Source organism: Sus scrofa, chromosome 10 (assembly GCF_054392235.1).
Source record: "Sus scrofa isolate SSC_HxYL_T2T_F1_AM1 chromosome 10, Sscrofa_HxYL_maternal_Yorkshire_Landrace_v2.0, whole genome shotgun sequence".
Taxonomy (NCBI): Eukaryota; Metazoa; Chordata; class Mammalia; order Artiodactyla; family Suidae; genus Sus; species Sus scrofa.
In genome coordinates this window covers 86,316,885-86,336,277 of record NC_139392.1, presented here as the reverse complement: position 1 = coordinate 86,336,277, position 19,393 = coordinate 86,316,885, and the positions used below count along the sequence as shown (strand labels likewise).

General features: G+C 48.1%; 1 protein-coding gene across 4 annotated transcripts in view; it reads left to right on the top strand.

The window, feature by feature from the left end:
* CAMK1D (calcium/calmodulin dependent protein kinase ID) overlaps positions 1 to 19,393 on the top strand; it is a 433,657-nt gene that overhangs the window by 10,735 nt on the left and 403,529 nt on the right. Inside the window, exon 1 of one of the 4 annotated variants that reach the window (XM_084978727.1) lies at positions 18,790 to 18,808. The exons of the other annotated variants lie outside the window; for them this stretch is intronic. The gene's annotated coding sequence lies outside the window, so the exon portion shown is untranslated. Of the gene's footprint in view, positions 1 to 18,789; positions 18,809 to 19,393 lie in introns of those variants that run through there. 4 annotated transcript variants of the gene reach the window in all.

Sequence of the window (19,393 nt, the reverse complement as noted above, 5' to 3'; positions counted from 1 at the left end):
TGCATCAGGCGCTCACGGCTTCTCTAGGCCTGAGTGGGGTTCTCCCTACCATCAGATGTTTCACTTCTCTTCGAAACTACGCCTTGAATGACCACCTTAACCAAAAGCTAAATATGTGTAAAAGTTGGGAGCAGCCTGTTCTCTGGCCCTCAGGCACAGTGACAGTTGGGGTTCTTTCTGCCTGTGTTGGCATGGCCAGTGTAAGTGGATTTTTGTGGTCCTAGTCACGATTAAAAAAAAAAAAAACCACCACCAAAAAAAAAATGTTGATTTTTTTAGGGTCCTTTCGGCTCCCTGGACAACTGGGAAATAACAGGCCCTTACATTTGTGTGTGTGTGTGTTTCTTTTTTTCGGCTGCCCTGAGGCATATGGAGTTCCTGGGCCAGGGATCAGATCCGAGCCACAGTCTCGGCCCAAGCTGTGGCAACATCGGATCCTTAACCCACTGCACTGGCCCGGGATTGAACCTGGGTCCCATCGCTCCCAAGATACCGCCAGTCCAGTTGGGCCACAGCGGAACTCCAGGGGTGTGTGTGTTTCAGTTGTGGTAAGAAAAAGTAACTAACCTACGATTTGCCAGCTTAACCCTTTCTAAGTCTGTCGCTCAGTGGTGCTCAGGACTTTCAGGTGGCGGGTCCAGCATCACCACCGTCCCTCTCCAGAACCTTTTCCTCTTCCTGCAGCTTCATCCCTGTCCAACCCTCACTCCCCATGCCCCCCTCCCCCAGCTCTCCTGTCTCTATGAACTTGGCCACCCTAGCTGTCCCATATAAGCGGCATCAGACAGTTTGTGTCATTTTGTGTCTCACTTATTTTATTTAGCATAACATTAAGGTTTATCCACATGGTAGCGTGTGTCCGAATTGCCTTCCTTCTTAAGGCAGAATACAGTTCACGGTGTGCCATTGTCTACCCATTCATCTGGTTTTTTTGTTTGTTTGTTTGTTTTGCTTTTTAGGGCCGCATCCGTGGCATATGGAGGGTCCCAGGCCAGGGGTTGAATCGGAGCTGCAGCTGCCAGCCTATGCCACAGCCACAGCAACGCAGGATCTGAGCCATGTCTTCGACCTACACCACAGTTCACGGCAACGCTGGATCCTTAACCCACTGAGTGAGGCCAGGAATCGAACCCACAAAGGTCGGGAGTCAGATTCGGTTCTGCTGCGCCGCGACGGGAACTCCCTCCCACTCATCTGTTGCTGGGGCTGCTTCCACCTTTTGGATCTTGTGAAAGATGCTCTAGGAACATGGCTGGACACCTGCCTCTTCTGGTCCCTGCTTTCATTTCAGTGCTTTCGGTTCAGACCCAGAAGTGGAATTGCTGGCTCGTGTGGTAATGCTGTGCTTAATTTTTCGAGGTACTGGCCTGCAGTTTTCCGCAGCTGCGTGGTGCTTTGCAGTTTGCAGAGTGCTTTTACGCCTCTGATTCCTTCTGCAAATGATTGCCTCGAGAGTGGGCAGCGATCCTTCGGCCTCATTTTACAGATGAGAAAATGGAGGTTCAGAGAGATGCAGTGACTCAGAGGGAGAGGTTGCTAGGTGGCGGGCGGAGAGTGGAGAGGCCTCGGATTCTGCAGTCAGGGCTCTTTCTCCCGTGTCGTGCTGCTTACAGGCCAGCCGGTGGAGACAGTGGGCATAGAGAAGACTGATGGATTAAAAAGGTACCTCCCCTGGGAGTTCCCGTCGTGGCACAGTGGTTAACACATCTGACTAGGAACCATGAGGTTGCGGGTTCGATCCCTGGCCTCGCTCAGTGGGTTAAGGATCCAGCGTTGCCGTGAGCTGTGGTGTAGGTTGCAGATGCAGCTCGGATCCCGTGTTGCTATGGCTGTGGTGTAGGCCGGTGGCTACAGCTCCGATTCAACCCCTAGCCTGGGAACCTCCATATGCCGTGGGAGCGGCCCTAGGAAAGGCAAAAAGACAAAAAAAAAAAAAAAGATACCTCCCCTAGGAGCTCCTGCTGTGGCTCAACGGAATCGGTGGCCTCTTGGGAGCGCTGGGAGGCAGGTTCGATTCCCCGGCACAGTGTGTTAAGGCTCTGGCATCGCCGCAGCTGCATCATAGGTCACAACTACAGCTCAGATCTGATCCCTGCCCCGGGAGCTCCATATGCTGTGGCCCCAAAAGGAAAAAAAAAAAATATACCTCCCCCTTCTGTGATGTGGTTCGGGGACCATTGGAACCACTCAAGTGCGGGTCAACCAGCTCAGATTTGTAACCCTCTCGGATTTCCGGAGTGTCAGTGCTCCCACGTGGAACCACTTCACGTCCCCGGGGTTCAGCCACGAGTCCTTGAAGTCCTTGAGTTAGGAGTTGACTCAGCACATCTCTGTCGGAAGTTTGGAGCCTTTGCTGAGTCTGGATTGCCTTGTTTGTTGAATGCGGAAAATGCCACCTGCTTACACGACAGTCCTCTCGTGAGTCCTGAGGGGATGTGGTGTATGCAGTCTGGCTTTACACAGGGAGAAGGTATTATTATGTCCCAAAGATGACGGCTTTAAAGCACTCCTTTCTTGTGAGTGCGTGTGTCATGCATCCTCTTTGGCACCTAGCCATCATATGCTGGGCAGGGTTCCGAGAAGCTGGGCCACAGTCAGCCTTGATCTGAAAGCATCAACCCCAAACTGAAAGGTTCAGAGGATAGCTTAGCTGGGCCTATTCAGGTGTATGTTGTCCCTCTCAGTGTTTGAGTGGTTGGTACCTTAAAGGAAAACTTTTGAAAAATTATGAAAGCGACATGTCATCTTGGTGGAGAATTTGAAACATAGGGAAGAGCACACGGAAGACCATAAAAATCAACCGCTGGCGGGCGAGTCCTGGCCATCAGTCTGTCTAGGGGGCGGGAGGTGTCAGGAGGGACCACGGAGGTTGGCCGCTGAGCCAGGCCTCTGGGGAGCGTGGGGCTCTGGTTATTCACCAGTTGGCACGAAGGTCTGATTGAACCACCGCACACGAGTTGAGTGCCAGCTCTGGGATGGGGCGGTGGGCTTTGCTGAGTGCCCGGGGTGTCCGACTTTCTTCTGGTTTTGTGTTAGTGTGGTGCTGGTGGTGGTGCCGTTGTTGGGGCTGCTGTCACAGCGACCCTCTCCTGGTGAGTCTCATCGCCTCTAAACACCTACAGAGTCAGCAGGGGGACAGAACTGGGCGCCACGAGAGACCCCCACTCAGCAAACCTCCAGTGGGTTAATGTTGCACGTGGGAAGAAGGAGGTAAAAAAATACCCATATCTGAATGTGGCTGGATGTGTCACCCTGGTTGGGGTAGGACATAGGAACCTAGAGTCTCATTCCCTTCGTGGCATAAAATAAACAAATACTTTTTGCTGTGGACTACATTTTTTTTTTTTTTTTGACCGCACCCACGGCATATAGACATTCCTGGGCCAGGGAATCAAACTTGCACCACAGCAGTGACCTGGCAGTGCTGGATCCTTAACCCACTAGGCCACAGCAGAACTCCCCGTTATCACCATTTGAGACATGACGACCCCGAGGTCCAGAGGGGTGAAGTAACTCAGCCGGGGTCCCACAGAACTAGGTGGAAGAATTGGGATGTGAACTTAGGTTAATGTCTGGGGCCTAAGTCAGGGCTATATACCAACTTCAGAGGTTGGCAAATTTTGTCCCTGAAAGTCTCTCTCTCTCTCTCTCTCTTTTTTTTTTTTTTTTTTTTTGTCTTTTAGGTCTTTTTAAGGCTGCACCTGCGGCATATGGAGATACCCAGGCTAGGGGTCTAATTGGAGCTGTTGCTGCTGGTCACAGCCACACCAGATCTGAGCTGCATCTGCCACCTACACCACAGCTCACAGCAACACCGGATCCTTAACCCACTGAGCGAGGCCAGGGATCGAATCCGAATCCTCATGGTTTGTAGTCAGATTTGTTTCTGCTGCGCCACGATGGGAACTCCTGTCCCTTAAACTCTTAACAGAGAAGATTGGACATGTGCCCACATGCCCACGATGAGATAAACATGAGATATCTCTCATATCATAAACATAAATATGGTGAAAAGTGTTTTTAGGGTTTCCAAGAGAAGGGAAGGAATTTTTATCAGAAGTAATAGATGGGGATGAATTGTAAGAGCTGGTAACTGATTTAAAACAGTTTTTTCTTATAGTTGATTTACAACGTTCTGTCAGTTTCTGCTGTCCAGCAAAGTGACCCAGTTATGCATATAGACACATTGTTTTTCTCCTATTACCTTCTATCAGGTTCTATCACAAGTGATGGGATGGAGTTCCCTGTGCTGTACCGCAGGACCTCATTGCTTATCTAATGACTTGTTTTCGTAGTGGCCCATTTCCCAGATGGCAGCCGTGTAGTCATTGAGCGAACAGTTGTTTCGTTCTCACTCACAGTTGATGCTGTGCCACCCGGAGATTTGGTGGCAAACGAGAGGAGTGGCTCCCCCTGTGTCTACAGATTCGCTGGACCTATTCCCGCCTCTGAGTCCTGCTCCTGTAAAGTCTGCTGTGTTCCCGGCTGTCCATCCGTCTCCAGGGTCTTCAGTTCTTACGACCCCTTAAGTCGGCTCTCTTCCATCGAGTTTCCCCAGACACCGTAAGAAGCAGCCCACTTCTCTGCCTCTGTGCTTTCAATCTGAGAATCATACTCTTTGTGGGAGGGTCAGCCGCCTTGCAGGATTTTTTTCCTTCGTGAGAGGTGTCTCCAGCTGGTACCACTCAGCTGTCTGCCCGGGACGGTCTCACCCGCGCGGCTTCCCTCCCCGGTGTTTCCCACAATGCTTTGCGCCCAGGCACGGATGGGCAGTGTGTTTGGTTCCGTTTTACAAACCCCGAGTCATGATACTGTGTCCGTGGTGTCCTAGGAGGCTGGCTTCTCTAAATGTTTTCATTCCCGATAAGCTCTTCCGAATGCTCGGCCCGTGTTTTCTAGCTCTGGATTTCATCCCCAGATCATCACCGCCTTCCCGCATGTAGATTCTTCACCTGGTGGATTAGCTGCGGTGGATTTTTAATCTGTGGGGCTTTGCTCGCTTCCTCCCTCTGGCAGGCTCTTTCTCTTGGCCGCACCGTCTGGCTGTGGTCAGAGTAAGCAAGCTGGTTGTCCGGCTCCAGAAGAGTCTTCCTCAGTAGGGTAGCCCTGAGCTAAAGACAGGTGGTATTTGGCTGATCACATCCTTCTCTTAGTTGAGCGGCCAGAGTTGGCTGTATCCTGGGGTATCCCATTAAATACCTCTGCTTTCTGTCATTTGCTTTCTTGGGGTGCCTCCCTCAGCCATGGCTTGCCGTAGTCATGAGATGCTCATGGAAGCAACATGTAGTTGGCTTTTTTCCATCTTGTCCTTTGCAGTCAGGCTTTTCCTGGTTTTCGGATGGTTTTCCAGCAGGCCAGGGTGTCTTAACACCCAAGGGTGACCCCTTAGCTGTAGTTGTCAGCTGTGCTGTTTTTCTTCTGAAGAGGTGATGTCTGTGGCCCTGACGATGGGATGAGAAATTTCTGGACAGTTGTCTTTCCTGGTGTTCTTTCCCTCAGACTTGGACACACTTTTTGTCTCAAAGTCCCAGATTCAGTGACTTCCAGGTAAAAGCTTTCCTTGCTCTTGGAACCTGGGCCAAACCTTCTGAGTAAAGAAACTTGCAGTTTGGCGTCGATGGGAAGGGGTGGAGGTGGCTTGAAAAAGCATAATAGGAGTTCCTGTTGTGGCTCAGCGTGTTAAGAATCTGGCATAGCATCCGTGAGGACATAGGTTCGATCCCTCGCCTCGCTCAGTGAGTTAAGGATCCGGCGTTGCTGTGAGCTGTGGTGTAGGTTGCAGAAGTGGCTCAGATCTGGTGTGGCTGTGGCTGTGGTGTAGACTGGCAGCCGTACCTCCGATTCCACCCCTAACCTGGGAACTTGCATATGCTGTAGGTGAGGCCCTAAAAAGAAAAGAACAAGAGAAAGCATAATAATAGCTACGAATATTTGAATATCTGCCAGGCCTGGGGGACCTTCACTGGACACTTGGCCACTAGGAGGTCACTTAATCTGTGAATAACCCTGTGAATTACGTATTCTTTGATAGTTGAGGAGAACTGACTGGCCCCAGGGCACACGATCCATAAGTCACAAGATAGCAGTTTGAACCTAAGACCTGTCTGAAGCAGCTTCTAGAAGGCCGTGCCCAGCTCACAGCCATGCCCGCTGAGGTGAAGCAGGCTTCTCCAGGAGGTCCTGGGGACTCCGACAGAGCGGCTTGTGTGTTATGACCGTTGTCCCTGAGTCCCCAGAACGTCACCACCGCCACCCTCCTTCTCAGGCCCCCCACAGCCTTGCTCTGGGCCTGGAGCTGGGAGGTTGTGTTCAGTCTGCGGGTGAGGACGCGGCCGCTTGGAATTCGGGACCTGGCGCAGGCTTGTCCGGAACCTCAGTGTGGAGAGAGAGGGGTCTCATCACCATGTTACAGGCTGAGGATAGATTTTTACCACGTGGCTGTTTCCGTCCTGGCAAAATGAAGGAAATCATTTTGGATACGAGAGAAGCCTTCGATGTTTTATCAGACTCTTTGCGAAAAAGAAGAACAAAAAACAAAACCAGAGTTCAGCGTCCTGACGAATAAAATAGTGTGTTCTCTGGAACCTAAAACAACAACAACAACAACAAAAAATACATCCTTCAGAGTGTAGGGATCCATCAGCAAAAGGTTATGGGAAATGCAGGCAAATAGCCAGAAATGCAGACTAAAGCTGGTTTATTTGGAGTTCCCATCGTGGCGCAGTGGAGACGAATCTGACTAGGAGCCATGAGGTTGCAGGTTCGATCCCTGACCTTGATCAGTGGGGTTAAGGATTCGGCATTGCCGTGAGTTGTGGTGTAGGTTGCAGATGCAGCTCAGATTCTGAGTTGCTGTGGCTGTGGTGTAGGCCAGCGGCTACAGCTCCAATTGGACCCCTAGCCCGGGAGCCTCCATATGCCACAAGAGAGGCCCTAAAAAAAAATCTGATTTATTTGCTCAAATGGCTAAAATGTGTACGAATGACTTCCCTCCATGTCTCTCTTGTATGAGCTGCCATTGAGCTGGTTCTTAGTGGCAGTTGAGTGCCAAGGGGACGGATGTATTTTTTTTCTGTTTTGGCTGCCCCATGGCATGAGGAGTTTCTGGGCCAGGGATCAGGCCTGAGCTGCAGCTGTGGCAATGCTGGATCCTTAACCACTGTGCTGGGCTGGGGACTGAACCTGCGTCTCAGTGCTCCTAAGACGCCACCTATCCTGTTAGGCCACAGCAGGAACTACCAGATACTCTTTTTTTTTTGGCTGCACTTGCAGCATGCAGAAGTTCCCAGGCTAGGGATGGAACCCTCACCATAGCAGTGACAACTCTGGGTCCTTAACCCATGAGGCCACCAGGGAACTCCAGAAATATTCCTGACTCCCAGTTCTGTGCTTTTTGTTTTCCCTCCCTGAAGGCTTTTCTTTTTAATTTGTTGACGTTCTGCTTACACTAAAATAATTAGCTTTCTTATTACAGTGTATTATAAGTGTTTTTCAAACATGCATTAGGTCAGCTTTACTTTATCTCAGGACTTGGTGATTAAAAAAATCTCTCTTCATTGTGCAAGAAAGGCCTCCTTATATATATTGTTCTCCACATTTTTAAAAAACCTTTTCATGAATTGGAAAACACCAGGAGCTCTAGCCAATAGGAATAGTAGAACTGCTGAACACCTGCTCTGTTAAGAAAGCCCTGTACCAGCCTAGTATGCCACATTCCTCTTCACAGGGTGTTTTGCAATCTGTTTCTCTAATGATTTATATGCAGGACGACCTTTTCCTGCTGTCACCGGCGACTTCTTAGCATCAGAAGCAGTTCACATGGGATCTCGTATTGCGTTCACCTGCAGAGGTGTTTGGAGCCCAACAGTTTAACCTTCCAGTTTGAGATTCTGTTTTTGCATGTGGTTAATTCCGGAGAAGGCATCTGACACTTGTAGCTGACCTCACAGACCATTTTGTAGCTTTTGTGGCTTCATTCCTCTGGAGTCTGGCGTGTCCTACAGGGCCCTGGACCCCCATCCCTCCTGGGGCCAGCTTTCTGGGGGTCCAAGCTTCATAGTCACACAGGACCCCATGCTTCACTCAATGAGCTTTTCCTGCTGTCTTGAAATTCTTAATATTTTTTGGAAAAGGATTCCCCCCCGCCCCAACTATTTTCATTTTGTTCTGGCTTCTGCAAGTTCCCTAACTTGTCTGATCCCTCTGAATCAGAAGGCTTTCCACTCCTTTCAGCCTAATATCAAACATCTTTTACTGAGTGATTAAAATTTTCCTAGGGTTCGTGCTTAAAAAAATTTATCAGATACTGAAGTTCATTGGCTACTTGAGAAAGTCTTGTGTGGTGGTAGATTGTGTGGTGAACACTCTGCAGGTATGCGCATGCATTTTTTAGTATTAAAAAAAAATCTGGGAGTTCCTGTCGTGGCGCAGTGGTTAGCGAATCCGACTAGGAGCCATGAGGTTGCGGGTTCGATCCCTACCTTTGCTCAGTGGGTTAACAATCTGGCATTGCCGTGAGCTGTGGTGTAGGTCGCAGATGCGGCTTGGATCCCGCGTTGCTGTGGCTCTGGTGTAGGCTGGCGGCTACAGCTCCGATTCGACCCCTAGTCTGGGAACCTCCATATGCCACGGGAGCGGCCCAAGAAATGGCAAAAAGACAAAAAAAAAAAAAAAAAAAAAATCTGAAGTTCTTGTTGTGACATGGTGAGTTAAGAACCCGACATGTCTGTGAGACGTGGGTTCGATCCCTGGCCTTGCTCGGTGGGTTAAGGATCTGGCACTGCCGCAAGCTGCAGTGCAGGTTGCAGATGTGGCTTGGATCCTGTGTTGCCATGACTGGGGTGTAGGCCTCAGCTGCAGCTCTGATTCGACTCCTAGCCCGGGAACTTCTATATGCCACAGGTACGACCCTAAAAAGAAAAAAAGAAAAAAAAAAATCTCTGAGTCACTACCTTGCTAAAACTTGTGGTGTTCCTAGGATGTGTGGCCTGCTGGCTTCTTGGTACTATTATGGGTCTTAAAAATAGGTCTGTGGATGAGGATACAGCATTCTCAGAGCCTGAGCTCACCCCTTCACCAGCCATATATGTGTGTATAGTGCTGAGCCAGCATTTATAATTCATAAAATGAGGGTAATAATGGTTTGCATAGTATAGGCTTACTACAAGGTTTCGGTGAGATGACGCATGTAAAAAACTTCACAGGATGCCCGGTGTGTAGTAAATGCTCAATAAATGTTAGCTGATGTCACTTTATTTGGGGGCCAGTCTTGCCACTCAGGATTCATGGCCAAATATGATGCCTCCAACTCCCAGTTTGAGATCACTCCAAAAAAAGGTGTCATGAAGTGGAGGGATCAGGGTAAATCCTTTAAGAAAACTTTTTTAAAAAAAGGGGTGTTGTTTTTGAGAGGTCCTTCTCTGCATGAGAGGAGCAGGGATTCCTGCTTTCCTGGTAATTGATCAGGAAAAGTCACAGTAGGCGTGTCCTATTGAAAAGAGATGAGTGCAGCTCAGCACCTGTACACACACACACACACACACACACACACACACACACACACACAACCTTATTTTAGGCCTGATGGATATAAAGTGAAATACTTAACAATCCCTTCTCTGCCCGAGGGAGGCATTGGCTCCTGTGGTTTTTCTCTGATGTACCTGCAGGGTCTTAGGGCTCTGGTTGCAAGGCATGACGGGAGAGGGGGTTGTGACAATCAGTGAGTGTTTGGCCTAGATAACTGGAACAGGGGGTGGGATGGGAATGGGGTGAGGAGGAAGGAGGCCGCCCTGATTTCAGACCAGGGAACCCTTTTTTTCTTGGGTCTGGATCCCACAGAGCACAGATTGTGATATTGCCCGGTAAACAGATACATGATTTCAAATACCCGCTGATGGTTCCTGCTGCTTCAGGGTTTCAGGACACTTAGCGCCTCTTTTATGTAATAATTATTCAGTTTGACAACAGAAAGGAGACCGAAAGATCCTTCCTTTTATGAAGAGGATAAGATAATGGCCCTTCTGCTCTCATATAATTGCTGCTCTTATAACATGGACTGATTCTTATCATGGGGTTCCCAGGTGAACGTATTTTAAAAAAGCATTTCTCAATGAATTGAAGGCTCACATATTCAGTAATGGTATAATTGGCTAGTTGGTCGATTATCCATCTCTTTGGGGTTAAAGCGAATGGTTTGAGGTTCTGATGAAAGCAACTGTGTACTCTTTGTATGAAGTTGCCGGTGCATTTTATGAGGTTTTTCCATTGTGACCTAGTCGAAAGCCTCCCTTTTCCCGTTAGACTTAAATGAAAAGGGGATAGAAGGGAAAAGAACCGGCTGTGCCTGTAAAGACACAGTAAAGCAGGTCAGCTTTGTCTGCACGTGGCACACTAACAGCGGGCCAGGCGCCCCCCTGCTGTCCCCTGGCCGGTGTGCACACAGCTTGACCTGGCCAAACGTGGTGAACACCCGAGCCCTGCAAAGAGCGCTCTCGGGTCGCGTTTCCTCCGCGGCCCGTCGGCAGAGCTGGAATAGCATCACATCTCCTTGTGAGGCGTGTCATGCCCCGGTGACCAGGCCCGGCCCAGCGTCGCATCCTGCAGCCCCCGCTGGCCCTGAGCGGACGCTGGGACGGCTCGGATTTTCAGGCTTCAGCATGTTGACTCTGGAGCGGGCCTTGCGAACATTTCGTTCCATCTTGTTCTTTGATCAGGTTGAGAAAACAGAGATCTGGGTCAGCTGGGGGCCTCCCCCCCGGGCCAGGCAGCGAAAGGGGGCCAATTCAGTGCAAACTCCTCGAGCTTTTGTGTGTGGAGCCCTTGGCACGGTTGCATCGGGGTTCCAGATGCTAAACTTCTTAAGGGGACAGAAATGCATGTACAGTTTCCTGTGCAGTGAATAAAAATGACTTCAGTCTTCCTGCTGCTTGTCCTAGTTCTGATTCTTTATCCAGGACTCAGGGAGGCCGGGGCCGGTAGTGGTGGGGGGCCCTGTCTCTGGCTGTTGCAAGAATTAAGTGAACCGACATAGATTATAAAGCCGTCAGCCAGTGTCCGCCTCCGAATAAGTGCTCGGTCAGTGCCAACTCTTACTGTCCAGAGTTGCGTGACATGGGTACACAGGACACGGGCCGTGGGTGTTGCTTTCTGAGCTTTATGACCCATGTGGCCTTCAGCCTGGCCGTGGGCAGGAGGGAACTGCTTTTATTTCTGGAGACCGTGTGGAGGCGGAGCCGCTGGCTGCTAGCTTATTGTTGGATTTATTTCTCTTGTTGCCTGATGATGTGTACTTGATGAATGGTTTTCTGCGGCTGGCGTTGGTAATTATGAGCCAGCCCTGTGTGTGTGTGTGTGTGTGGCTTAATTATTTTGTGTTGTCTTCTGGAAAGTCGTGGCTGAGCGAAGCCCAGCACCTGGACCACAGGAGGTGTTCTGGCTGTGATGGTGGAAGGGGTACAACTCGGGTGTCTGAGTTCTTTTTTTTTTTTTTTTGTCATTTTTGGTGGCCTATGTGGAGCTCCCGGGCCAGGGATCAGATTGGAGTCACAGTCTCACCTAAGCTGCAGCTGAGGCAGTGCCTGATCCCTAACCCATTGTGCCTGACTGGGGATTGAACCCATGTCCCAGTGGCTTCCAAGACACTTCCAAGTTGAGTTCTTACCTCTGCTGCTTGGTGGGTGGAGTCCGCTCGATCGTCCCCCCCCCCCAACACCCTCTGCTCCCCCCCCCCACCTGCGAAGCTTTAGGGGCTGGGAACTTTGTCAGGTGCCTACAGTTTTCACAGCTAGAAAAAGACACTGTCTGTAGACTCATTCTCAAGCTTTCAAAGAAAACAGAGCAAAGCTCTCCGAATTGATTAGAATCACAGCCTGAGTTTTCGGAGGCTGGTGGCGTGGCGTCCGGGAGAGCCGGAACCCTTCTGGGTGCTGGTCCATCCTCATTAGCTTGTTAATTGGACAGTCTGCGATGTGCCAATTAGCCCAGGTCGGGGCTGACATGGGAGAAAGGAGGGCTTTGGCTGTGCCACTGCTGATTAGTTTCGGGGTGTAGATGTGCCCTTCCAGGGACGTAGAGTACAAGCTAAGAGCGACGCTTTCATGCCTTGGCTCTTCCTCTGCTCCCCTGTTGAGGAAAACAGGCAAATAACAGTTGCCTGAGCTCCCATTTGGAAATGATTAATGAAATCATGTGTACAGTGTGTGCCAGACGGGTCACTCGCTGTAGTCAGCCCAGTATCTAGCACCTTCTATCTCTACGGGACTGTGTGCCAATAATGCATGGCTCATCCATATCTTGTGTATTTGTTCGTTGATACCAGCTTATATACTACTCATGACTAAGCCTGACACACCTTTTGGTCACTGCCACAGGATCTTCTTAGGAATGAAATGGAACATGTACCAGAATACAGAGATGAACAATATGAATATTGTTGAGAAGGATTTTTGGCGACAGAAGTTGGAAAACCAGAAATGATAATGGAACGGAACTATTTGGTTAAGAAACACCAACTACTGCTGCTGGTAATAAGGGCACCTGCTATGTTCCAGGCAGTTTATGAATAAAATGTTACAGCATCTTCATAGCCTCCTTGAAAGGAAGGAGTTTTTAATGCTTAAAGTTTTTTTGAACAGTTGGCACAGAGAGGGTAAATATCTTGCCCAAGGATGCACAGCGAAGGATGGAAAGATCACAGATTTGAGGCCAGGTCTTTTAAAGTCTAGATGTTTCCCCCTGTACCTTTATATACATGTCTCAGCTACCCAAGATGTTGCTCTCCTGTCATTTGTTTAGGGGTCAAACCGGATAATCCAGGTTTTAGGGTGTAGTTTTTAATCTGAAGTATTTGGGATGACTAAACAATCAAATTAGGTAACTGTCAAATCCCTCTTTGTTCTAGGATTTACAGATTTAAATACAATTAGACTAGATCTTTCCAAATTTTTTTTTTTTTTTTTTTTTTTTAGCCTTTTGTGGAAGACCGAAGTTTGGCGAGCAGCAAAATGAGAACTCAGGGCATATTCAAGCAAAGGAAATTGATACAATTTCAGAATATGCTCAGAATAAAGCCTTCCTTTCTGCAGGGAATCGAGTGGCTGACAACTCAGGAAAACGTCAAATTGACTTTAACCTCATGCTCCCTGCTGGGGCTTTCTATTAGCAGGTGTTTATTTCATCAGACACAGGCATTGGATTTCATTACATCTGTCCGTTTCAGGTCTCCTTGAACTTCAGACTTCCTTGAGATTTTCCTTACTAATGCCACTGTCCCTTTTCTGTCTAGTACAAGTACAGAGAATGTTGAAATTCATTTAGGGACCTAAATATTGAAGACGTTGCCCCTTAGGAAATGGACAAGGTAGAGGATCTCTCATGAATGGGTGTAACGCTGAAATAACCTTTTTCTCTGTGCAGGGCACATACCTTTAAGAATTATTCTCTCAGAGCTGGCATCCTTCGTGAAGGTGAAAGAATGAAAGCTTTTTCTCAGATCAGGAGCAAGGCAAGCGTGTTTGCTTTTCTATTTCTAGTTAACGTTGTACTGGAGGCTCTATCCCAGGGCAGTTAGGTACGAAAAAGAAAGAAAAGGCCTCCAAATTGTAAAGGAAGAAGTAAAACTGTCTTTATTTGCAGAGGACATGGTATTTTTTTTTTTTAATTATTTTTTTCTTTTTACGGCTGCACCTGGTGTGTGGAAGGTCCTGGGCTAGAGGTCCAGTCAGAGCTGCAGCTGCTGGTCTGTACCACTGCCGCTGAGCTGCATCTGTGACTGGATCCTTAGTCCACTGAGTGAGGCCAGGGATCCAACCCTCATCCTCATGGATACTAGTCAGGTTCTTAACCCACTGAGCCACAGTAGGAACTCCACAGAAGACATGATGTTGTCGAGTGAAAACCCTAAGGAATCCGCTGAAAATCTGTTAGAACTAATATACACGAATTCACTGCAGTTGTAGGATACAAGATCAGTATACAAAAATCAATTGTATGGAGTTCCCATCGTGGCGCAGCAGAACCGAATCAGACTAGGAACCATGAGGTTTCGGGTTCGATCCTTGGCCTCACTCAGTGGGTTAAGGATCTGGCGCTGCTGTGAACTATGGTGTAAGTCGAAGATGTGGCTTGGATCCTGCGTTGCTGTGGCTGTGGCATAGGCTGGCTGCTGTAGCTCCCATTAGACCCCTAGGCTGGGAACCTCCGTATGCCACAGGTGTGGCCCTAAAGAGCAAAAAGCAAAAAAAAAAAAAAAAAAAAAAAAAAAATTCAATTGTATATTCATAGTCTGGCAAGGAACCAGCTGAAAATGAAATTAAGAACACAGGAGTTCCCATTGTGGCTCAGTAGCTAACGAACCCAACTAGCATACATGACGATGCAGGTTTGTTCCCTGGCCTCGCTCAGTAGGTTAAGGGTCCAGTGTTGCCATGAGCTGTGGTGTAGGTCGCAGACTTGGCTCAGATCCAGTGTTCCTGTGATTGTGGTGTAGGCCAGTGGCTACAGCTCCAACTCGACTACTAGCCTGGGAACCTCCATATGCTACTGGTGTGGCCCTAAAAGGCAAAAAAACAAACAAAAAACCCACGATAATTCTGTTTATAATAGCATCAAAAATAATAAAATAGGAATAAATTTACTAAAGTGGAAGACATGCTGCAAACCACAAACTATCATTGAAAGAAATTACAAAGAAGATATAAATAAATGGAAAGACATCCTGCATTAATGGATTGGAAGCCCTAATAGTGTTAAGAGAGCAAAAGTCCCCACATATATCTACACAATCAACACAACATCTATCAAAATCCCAGTGGCCCTTTTTGCAAAAATTGACAAGTTGTTCCTAAAACTCATATGGAATGCAAAGGACCTAAAATAGCCAAAACAATCTTGAAAAAGAATGATATTGGTATATGCCCATTTCTTGATTTCAGAACTTACTCCAAAGCTACAGTATTTAAGACAGTGAGGTACTGGTATAAAGACCGACATATGTAGATCAATGAACTAGAATTAAGAGTCTGTGGGGTTCCTGTTGTGGCGCAGTGGAACTAATCCAAGTGGTATCCATGAGGATGTGGGTTCGATCCCTGGCCTTGCTCAGTGGGTTAAGGATCTGGTGTTGCTGTGAACTGTGGTGTAGGTTGCAGACATGGCTTGGATCCTCTGTTGCTGTGGCTGTGGTGTAGCCAGGAGTTACAGCTCCAATTGGACTCCTAGCCTGGAAACCTCCATATGCTGCACCTGCAGCCCTAAAAAGCAAAAAGTAAGAAGAGTCAGAAGTAAACCCTTACTTTTGCAGTCTGCTGACTCTTGACAAGGGTCCTAAGACAATTTCATGGCAGACAGGATAGTTTTTTCAACAAATAGTGTTGGAACAACTGGATATCCACATGCTAAAGAATGGGTTTAGATTGTTACCTCATACTATACACAAAATTAATTTAAAATGGATCTGTGCCTTAATCTCAGAGCTGAAACTGTATAAAACAATTAGAATAAAACAGACTTCTATCTTCGTGATTTGAAGTAAGCAGTGTTTCCTTAGGACATCAAAAGCAACAAAAGAAAAAAAGATCAATTGCAGCCCACCAAAACTAAAAACTTTTTGTGCTTTGAAGGACACTATCAAGATAGTGGAAAGATAGCCCGAAACATGGGAAACTTTTTGGGCAAATCTGATGAGGGACCTGCTTCTAAAATTTGTTTCTGGAGTTCCTGTCGTGGCTCAGTGATTAACAAACCTGACTAGTATCCTTGAAGATGCAGGTTCGATCCTTGGGTTCTCTCAGTGGGTTAGGATCTGGCATTGCGGTGAACTGTGGTGTAGGTTGCAGACAAGGCTCAGATCCTGCATTGCTGTGGCTATGATGTAGGCTGGCAGCACAGCTCTGATTCAGCTCCTAGCGGGAACTTCCATATGCCCCGAGCGTGGCCCTAAAAAGACAAACAAATATATATGTATGTTTCAAAATACAACTCAGTAATTAAAAGACAATCAGTTACAAATGGGCAAGGGAGCTGAATAGAAGGGATCCCTTCTCCCCAGAGAAGAGGTACCCGTGTCCAATAAGCTCATGGAGAGATGCTCCCCTTCATTAGCCATGGGGGAAATGCAAAATGGGAAAATGCAAAATGAAACCACAGTGAGATCCCACTTCATGCCCACGAGGATGACTCTCCTGAAAAGACGAAGTCTAGCAAGTGTTGGCGAAGATGTGGAGAAATCGAGACCCTCCTGCAGGGCTGCTGGGACTGTCCGGTGGTGCAGCTGCTTTGGCAGACAGGATGGCAGTTCCTTAAAAGGTTAAATAAAGTCAAGTTGCTATACGAGTCAACAGTGCTCCTCTTCGAGGTATATCCAAGAGGAATGAAAATGTGTGTCCACACAAAAACTTGTACGTGAATGTTCCTAGCAGCGGTTTTCAGAGCAGCCCCAGAGAGGAAATAACCTAGATATTTATTGGCTGATGAGTAAGTAAACAAAATGCAGAACAGCCATACAACAGTATAACATTTGGCCATCACACAGGAATGAAATATGGATAGATGCTACAAGAGGGTTGAACCTTGAGAACGTTAGGCTAAATGAAAGAGGTCAGTCACCGAGAAACCGCACGTTGTATGATTTCATTTATGTGAAATGTCCAGAATAGACAAATCTGTAGAGACAGAAAGCGGATTGGAAGCCTAGGACAGGGGCGGGAGGGCTCGGGGGAAATGGAGAATGACCACTAAAGGGTGTGGGATTTTGGGGAGGGATGAGGAGAAGGTTCTCGAATTGATTGTGGTCATCATTGCACGAGTCTATAAACAAACCAAAATCGCTGGATTGTGTACTTTAAGTTGCTGCATTTTGAATTATAGTTCAATGAAGATTTTACAAAAAAGAAATACGTCTGTCAGTCAGTGTGTCTATGCACTGGTCTTTCAGACAGTGATCGATGGTTGGAAACAACTCACGTGATGATACAGAATTGACAGAATAAACCCTGGCACATCAGTAGAAGGCAATACACTGCACACTTTACCTCGCGATGCAGGATATCATTTAAGGGTGTGGTTAAGTGATATACTGTTTAAGGTGAAAAACAAGTTACCAAATAACCTCCCATTTTTGTGGGAGAGCGCTTGTAATCACCCGTGTAGGGAGAGAGCCGGAAGTGGCTACGTCAGTTCCCGTGAGAGTGGTCATCTCGGGGTGTGGAGGTGACAGGTAACTTTAATTTTCCCCTTCTTGCTTTGCTGTAGCCCTAGATATTCTAGGCTAATCAGATATAATCAGAAAAAGAAATTTTATGTACAGTTTACATATATAGACTAGTGGAGTACTTTAATGAAATAAGAAGGAACTAAGAAGATAATCTCTTTTTTTAAAATTTTTTTGTCTTTTTAGGGCCACACCCATGGAGCATAGAGGTTCCCAGGCTAAGGCTCGAATTAGAGCTGTAGCCTTTGGCCTACACCACAGCCACAGCAAAGTGGGATCCAAGCCACGTCTGTGACCTACACCACAGCTCACGCCAATGCCAGATCTTTAATCCACTGATCGAGGCCAGGGATCAAACCTACAACCTCATGGTTCCCAGTCGGATTCGTTAACCACTAGCCACGATGGGAACTCCTAGACACTATAAGCTCTTATTAAAAGTTACATGCATGCCTTTTACTATGTCGTAATAATTGCTCAGTAAATTCCAGCTATAGGTTCTGAAATATTCATTTTGAAAGATTGGGCCACTCTAATGGAAAGGGAATATAAAAAAATATGTATTTACGTATGTATATAACTAAGTCACTTTGCTGTACTTCAGAAATTACCACAACACTGTCAATCAATTATACTTAAAAAAAAAACTTGGGCCATAAAACCATCTCTCTTTTTCACACTTGCCCTGCCCCTTCCCCATTCCCGTAGCAAGTTGCTTTCATGAGTAGGTGACGGAGGTTCTTATGGGAGAGAAGAAGCCTGAGATGTTTCTTTTTCCCTCCAAAGCAGCCTTTCTTTAGGCACTTTCCTCTTGGCGTTTCACCTGGGGCCCATGCTCTGTGTCACTAGAGGCTGTTCCTGGGCAGCGATTCTCAAGCGACGTCCGCTCTCCGTTGATGTCTGTATCCAGGGGCTCCTTGGCAGGTGCTTTGGGAGACTGTTTTGGGGCACTGATGGTTTGCCCCTCTGTTTTGGGAGGAGACTTCTAAGCCCTCCTGGTGATGGGCAGCATCCTACCTGCATCAGCCTTGAAACTTAGAAGCTTTCTCATTTTCCGCTTTTTCCGCAGATCCAGCTTCTAGGTCCTTTATCTGCAAATAAATGGTGCCAAGTCAAAATGGGTCAAGGCAGAGGAGAGGAACTCCCTGGGATAGTGTGATTCTTTCCGCAGGATATGTTTTTGGCAGCCTGCGTGTTTGTGTCTCGGCTCTGCGCTGTCCAGAGGCAGAAGGACGGGGACCATTTCTCATCGAATGCGCCTCTTCAGTTATTACACTGTGAGCGATGCTAGCTTGCAAGGCTCTCCAGGGCCTCGCCAGTGGCTCTGGGGTCGCCTAGGGCCAGAGGGTCAGTGATTTTTCAGATAAGCTCTGCCAGTGTGGAGGTTTGTCTGCTGTGAAAAGAGGGAGGGAGTCCCGTGCTCTGCCCTGAACGGAGTTTCCATGCTCCCCGGGCTCCTGCTCTGCGGCTGGAGTGAGATGCGCTATGAGCCTGGAGAAAGGCGAGGCTCGCGCTGCCAGTTGCGAAGGACATTTTCATGAAGTCTGCTTGATTTATGTGCCAAGGAGACACGACTGCGTTTCACCAGAGGGGCTTCCGGTTCGTGTGGTTTCCTTTTGCAGGAGCTGGCGGAGGAGGCAAGACCCTCTGGCGAGGGACAGGGCTCTTTATGCCTTGCATCGGCTCCTGGGTTAAGGGTTGCCTCACCCAGTGTGTGGTCCTGATGCGATTGGAGGGTTTGGGTGGAAGAGGCGCCGTCGCACGTGTGTTACATGTGTGTGTCATGCCGTGTCAGCTCTGGATGCGTGCTGGGACCTCCAGCGACATGCTGCCCACTGCTCTGGGGGAGGCTCTTTAGAATATGGAGACACCTCCCGCTACTGCTCCCCTGGGGAGGGTGTGGCCAGAGGAGAGATGCTGAGCCCGAGCGAGGCTTGGCTTTGCCCGGCGCCACCGCACAACCCTGTGGCTTCCTCCAGGCCCGAGTGGGAATGTGACCTAGTTACGGTGCCTCCCAGCACGTTGGCACAATAACCAGACCTTCCTTCCTCCTCTCCCCACAGCAGGAATAATTCCGCTGAGCCTCTTGGAGGCTGGAGGGCCGGTTTTAGTAACATGCCCTTTCCTGGTTGGCTCTTGTCCAGTTATTTCGGGTGAGTGTTAATGGCCGAGAGTTTGAAGGTT